Source organism: Erinaceus europaeus, chromosome 14 (assembly GCF_950295315.1).
Source record: "Erinaceus europaeus chromosome 14, mEriEur2.1, whole genome shotgun sequence".
Taxonomy (NCBI): Eukaryota; Metazoa; Chordata; class Mammalia; order Eulipotyphla; family Erinaceidae; genus Erinaceus; species Erinaceus europaeus.
This window is the reverse complement of record NC_080175.1, coordinates 3,777,108-3,783,812: the sequence shown is the minus strand read 5'-3', so window position 1 is coordinate 3,783,812 and position 6,705 is coordinate 3,777,108.

Here is a 6,705-nt window from a genome sequence, read left to right as displayed (position 1 = left end):
GAGAGGGTTTTGCAGAAAACTGAGAAATGTGACACATGGACCAACATTTGTATTGACTGTAAACCATTAATCCCCCCAATTAAAAACCCCACCAGAAGCAGTAATCTGTCCACACGAGGCCCAGAGCTGAAGGAACCAGCCTCGGCCAGGGAACCCTTCTGGCTACAGGTTGAGTCACACACAAGACTTGGCCGTCCTTAGCCCTGGAGCAAGGCTGCCCACTGGGGTTGCTTATTCCCGACTCCACATGCGAGAGTCCCCAGGACCTCAGGTTTAACATCCTGAGGGGTGGTCAGGGGAAGGAAGTGCTGATGGCACAAGCAGTGCCTGAGCCCCGAACGGTCACTATTGGGGTGTTAGAGCGCCGTGCCCGGGCATGGCAGAGTTGGTGTTAAATTAAAAGCCGTAACTTTTCTCTCCGACATCCTTTTCAGTACACCGGAGGTTAAATATGGCTCAGGGAAGCTCTTTCAATTAAATTGTTCTGCTTTCGCTCCAGTAAAGTATATTAAACACAATTTCCTGAAAAGTAACAGAGATCATTACTCTGTTTGCAAATTGATACCGTGTTATTAAAAATAGGAAATATTTGCAGGGTAGCTGCCGGGCGCTGTTTTTTTTTTTTTTTTTTAATGGAGAATCGGGTGCTGGCAGCTGGCATGCCTCGGAGAGCCTGGTTTCTGGATGCCCCCCCCGCCCCCCCCCCCCCCGGCCAGGAAGGGGGTGCTAGATGTGGGGGAAGGGGCTTGGGAGCACAGGCACAGCGGGGTGTCTCCAGGGTAGGTGTTTGCTAGAGTCCAGCTTCTGGTGGATTCTGGGCTGCATGCTCTCTCTTTCTCTCTGTTTTAGTTTTTTTATATTTATTTATTTATTTTCCCTTTTGTTGCCCTTGTTTAACATTGTTGTGGTTATTGACGTCGTTATTGTTGGATAGGACAGAGAGACATGGAGAGAGGAGGGGAAGACAGAGAGGGGGGAGAGAAAGACAGACACCTGCAGACCTGCTTCACCGCCTGTGAAGCGACTCCCCTGCAGGTGGGGAGCCGGGGGCTTAAACCGGGATCCTTGCGCTTTGTGCCACCTGCGCTTAATTCATTGCGCCACCGCCTGACTCCTTCTCTCTGTGTTTTATTCCTTCCTCCCTCCCTCCCTCTTTCCCTTCCTTCCTCTCTTCTTTCACTCTTTGCCCCCTCTTCTTCTCTCTCTCTTTCCCTTCCTTTCTCTTTCTTTCTTTCTTTCTTTCTTTCTTTCTTTCTTTCCCTCCAAGGTTATCACTGGGGCTTGGTGCCAGCACTACAAATATGTTGCTCCTGGCAGCCATTTCCCCCACTTTATTGGACAGGATGAGAGAAATAGAGAAAGGAGGGGGAGATAAGAGAGGGAGAGAGAAAGGTAGACACCTGCAGGCTTACCTCGTTGCTCATGAAGCTTTCACCTTGCAGGGGCTTGAACCTGAATCCTTGCAGGAACCATTACTTTGTGCTATGTGCACTTAACTGGGAGGGCCACTGCCTGGCTTGCTTTCTTTCCTTCTTTTTTTTTTTTTTTTTTTTTTACCAGAGCCCTGCTCAACTCTGGCTGATGGTGTTGGGGATTGAACCTGGGACCTTGGACCCTCAGGCGTGCAAACTCTCTTGCCTCACCACTGAGGTGTCTCTCCAACCCTTGAACCGTGTGTCTGTAGTTGGGATTCTGTTTTGGCTTCCCCGCAGTGGACATGCGTGGACGTCCTGGTCCGTATGTGTCTTTCTCTCTGGCTCCATCCTTCTCGCTCTCGGCAGTTCTGGCATCTCTCTGGTTCTTGGGGTGCCTGGTGCTGAGCCAGCAAGGTCACGCCCAGCTGCAAAGACTCGAGTGATATTAAGGAGAGAGCACAGTGCAGGGATGGGTTGGTGGTTGGGGAGGCGGCCCAGTGGCTGAGCTGGACTCCAGGTGCTGTGTGTGTTGGGTTACATACCTTTAACCAGAGGCTGAGGAGGGCTTAGTAAGCACCCAGAGAGGCGCCCCTGTCACTCCTGGTTATTGAGAAGTAGAGCCCCATCCCAGTTAACCACATCACCCCCACCCTGTTCCTTGTGGATTCCTGCCCTGGGCTCCTCAGGGACCCGGAGGGGGGCCCCCAGGCAGGGTTGAAACGGACACACCTACCCTCCTGCTCTGAGGCGAGTTCCGGGCGTTGTGGCTTCTGAAGGCTGCCTGCGATCGCTATTTGGTTAAATAACACATTTTCAAGAAGTGTTGTGATTCCATACTGAAGCTCCCCATATGGTTAATTGGAAGTGTTTCACCAGTATCGCGGCTGTAAAAACTAACGAGGGAAATGGGAGATTCGTCAAGTGTCATAGCCACACTTGTGACTAATGACTAGAGGGCCCTGCAAACAGAGACGGAGCTCAGGACGCCCTGAGATTCCTCCTGCACCCCCTCAGCTCCCCAGCTGGCTCTGCTGACTAAGATAGGATCCTGGGGCCTGGCACTGGTGCCACTGGTAAAGTGCACATGTTACAATGCACAAGGACCCGGGTTCAAGCTTCTGTTCCCATCTACAGGAAGGAAGCTTTATGAACAGTGAAGCAAGGCTGCAGGTGTCTCTCTGTCTCTACATTCCCCCACGCCCCCCGCCACCTCCTAGACCACTAAACACATCATTTAAAGTCAATGCCTGGGCCTAGGAGACAGCTCACCGTGTGAGTGAGCGTCTGACTGTGTGCAGGGACCTGGTGCCACATGGGAGCCCGTGGACAGCACAGGGGAAGCTCTGCGGACGGTGGAGTGGTGCTGTCTCTCCTCTCTGTATTCCTCCCTCTTCTCACTCTGAAAGAAAAGGAGAGAAGGAAAAAGAAAGGAAGAAAGAAGGAAAGAAAGAAAGAATGGATGGATGGATGAAAGATAAAATGGGAGAATGGAAGCAAGGATAAAAACAAAGGATAAAAAAACAGTCCAGAGGCCACTCAGCAGGGTGGCAGCTGTGGGGCCCGCGGAGGCTCTGAGTTTGGTTCCTGGGACATTAGTCACATAAAAGGCAGCACCTGGAATGCAAACTGAGACAGCCCCTTTGGAAGACTTGCGTGGAGAGTCAAACAGATAAAAATGGAATCACCTAACAGTAACAATAACTACGATGATAACGACAACAATAAAAAGACAACAAGGGGGTGTCGGGCGGTAGCGCACCGGGTTAAGCACAGGTGGCGCAAAGAGAAAGGACCAGCATAAGGATCCTGGTTCGAGCCCCCGGCTCCCCACCTGCAGGGGAGTCGTTTCACAGGCGGTGAAGCAGGTCTGCAGGTGTCTGTCTTTCTCTCCTCCTCTCTGTCTTCCCCTTCTCTCCCCATTTCTCTCTGTCCTAGCCAACAACAACGACATCAGTAACAACAGTGATAACTACAGCAGTAAAAAACAACAAGGACAACAAAAAGGAATAAATAAATAAATATTTAAAAAAAGACAACAAGGGCAACAAAAGGGAAAGTAAATAAAATTAAAAAATTAAAATAATAATAATAATATCTTAAAAAATGGAATCACCTTATGACCCAGCAGTACCATCTTGGGCATTTAGCCAGCGGACACTCAGACACTAAGTAAGAGGGACACCTGCTCCCCTGTGTCCACAGCTGCCTTGTTCTCAACAGCCAAAGAATGGAAGCAGCCTAGACGTCCATCATCAGGTGACTGGCTGAAGAAATTACGGGACATAGACTCCACGGACTACTGTGCCATCAGAAAGAGGATATTGTGCCCTTTGGGACAAAATGGATGGAAATGGAGGCAGTGATGCTCAGTGAACTAAGTAAAGAGATGAAAGGAGTTGGTTTCACTCATATGTGGAAACCAGAGAGCTGACTCACATGAACTTGCAACACACACACACACACACACACACACACACACACACACACACACACACACACACGCATGCACACACACACACTGTTATTTTTTTTCAATTTAAAAAAAATATTTACTTATTTATTCCCTTTTGTTGCCCTTGTTTTATTGTTGTTATTGATGTCATCGTCATTGGATAGGACAGAGAGAAATGGAGAGAGGAGGGGAAGACAGAGAGGGAGAGAGAAAGATAGACACCTGCAGACCTGCTTCACTGCTTGTGAGGCGACTCCTCTACAGGTGGGGAGCCGGGGACTTGAACCCGGATCCTTATGCCGGTCCTTGCGCTTTGCACCACCTGCGCTTAACCCGGTGCGCTACCGCCCGACTCCCACACATGCTGTTTCTAAGACTTGCGGGAATTATGGTGGTTATCTGTTAGCTTTGGAGGTGGGAGGGTGGGTCACAGAACTCCGGTGGTGGGTGTGATGTGGAACTGGTCGCTGTCATCTTACAGGTTTATAACTCACTATTCACCACAAATAAAGAAATGGTAAAAATAAAATGAAAGTCACCCATTTGCAGGCAGTGTGCAGGAGGAGGAACTAGTGTTCCCAGAACCCAGCTGAGGGAGCCGGCACTCAAAGAGAAAGGGACAGGGCAAGGGACAGGGCCCGGGAGGAGGGGGCATCAGGGGCTGGTGGGCTGGACGCTCAGTGGTTAGAGCACAGGCGCTGAGCTTGGATGGCCTGTGACTCCCAGGGGCCAGGGGGCAGGCTGTCCCGGCTCTGAGCCTGGGGTCCCTAGTCGGCAAAGTGGGGGCCAGCCTTGCTGACATCATCTAAACAGAGCCCACCATCAACCTGTCAGTTTGATCTTGGGGTCCCTGGAGAGCTGATGGTTTGGTGAAGGTCTCCGTGGGGCGAGATTAGGTATGGATGGCAGAGGCCAGGCTGGGCGGGAGAGTGGGGAGGAGGTCACCCTTCTCTGCTTGAGAGGAATCACAGGGGTGGGGCTGTGTGCTGGGGGTGCATCTCCATCCCCCATTCAGACCCCTTTCTGGAACCACTCGCATCTGGACCGAGTAGGACCTTACTAAGGAGATAAAAGGAATTGAGTTGGGCTTCTCTGAGGTCAGCTGTAGGGCTTTGGGGGTAGGGGGTCCTTGGGCCTCAGGAGGACTCAGGCTGGGGGGCCTGGCATGGTGGGGGTGGGTGTTACAGGGGCAGAACAAAGTGGCCACATGTGGGGTCAGCAGTCGTGGGCAGGAAGCGAGTGCTGGTTGTTCCATGGACTTTTCCGGAAGTGGCTCAATCCATGGGGTACAGAGATGACTGCTGGGCAGAACCACTTTGTTCTATAGGAATGTCTTCTTGTTGGGAGTCGGGCGGTAGTGCAGCGGGTTAAGCACACTTGGTGCAAAGCACAAGGACCGGCGTAAGGATCCCAGTTCGAACCCCCGGCTCCCCACCTGCAGGGGAGTCGCTTCACAGGCAGTGAAGCAGGTCTGCAGATGTCTATCTTTCTCTCCCCCTCTCTGTCTTCCCCTCCTCTCTCCATTTCTCTCTGTCCTAGCCAACAACAACAGCTATGACAACAATAATAACAACAACAAGGGCAACAAAATGGGAAAAATAGCCTCCAGGAGCAGTGGATTCATAGTGCAGGCTCGAGCCCCAGCAATAACTCTGGAGGCAATAAATAGATAAAAAAGAACGTCTTCTTGTTTTTGCTTAACCATCGATTTTTAAAAAAAATATTTATTTCTTCCCTTTTGTTGCCCTTGTTGTTATAGCTATTATTGTTGTTATTGATGTCACCGTTGTTGGATAGGACAAAGAGAAATGGAGAGAGGAGGGGAAGACAGAGAGGGGAGAGAAAGACACCTGCAGACCTGCTTCACCGCCTGCGAAGCGACTCCCCTGCAGGTGGGGAGCCGGGGGCTCGAACCGGGATCCTTAAACCGGTCCTTGCGCTTGGCACCACATGCGCTTAACCCGCTACGTTACCGCCCGACTCCCTTTAAATTTTATTATCTTTATATCTGATAAATATCAGATAGAGACAGCAGAAAATGAGAGGAAAGGGGAGACAGAGATGGAGAGAGACCAAGAGACCCCCGCAGCTTTGCTTCACCATCACTTGCAGGTGGGGACTGGTGGCTTGAACCCGGGTCCTCAGATACTGCAATGTGTGCGTTTAACCAGGCAGGAAAGTCTTTTTGCAGAACCATGATGCTGTCTCCACCCGCCCCCCACCCCACTCAATAACTCCTCCCTGAGCGCCGCCCAGCTGCCAGGCTGGGGAACAGGAGGCAGGGCCGCACCAGCTCCTGGAGCCCACGGTTCCCCACGGGGCGGGACGCGGGAATTTATCAGCGTCCCCACAAAGGACAGCATGGGCAGTGATGAACAGACCCACAGAACCCCGGGGGTCTGAGGTCAAGGGCCTGTGGTCCAGATTCACTGTTGCGGAGGAGACGGGGGTCCCTCCCCACTAGGCCTCTGCGTCCACCTTCCCCAAACAGGGACCCTGCCGGCTGTTTTCTGAGATTCACAGGCACTGCAGGATGGGAAGGAGGGGGGAGGTAGCGAGGGAGAGAGACAGAGAGACACCTGCAGACCTGCATCACCACTGGTGAAGCTTCCCTTCTGCAAGAGGGGGCCAGGGGCTTGAACCTGGGTCAGGCTCTGTCCTGCCCGTCCTCTCTGAAGGCACCTGTTTCCCTAGATGGGTCGCTGCCTTTGTGTGGAGTGAGCCCAGAAGTGGGGAGTGTAGCAGGGGGACAGAACCCAGTCAGGCTGCTCTGAGAGTGGGGCCAGGCCCCATGGCACTTCAGCCCCCAGCCACTCAGCCCCTCAAACCCCTCAGCCC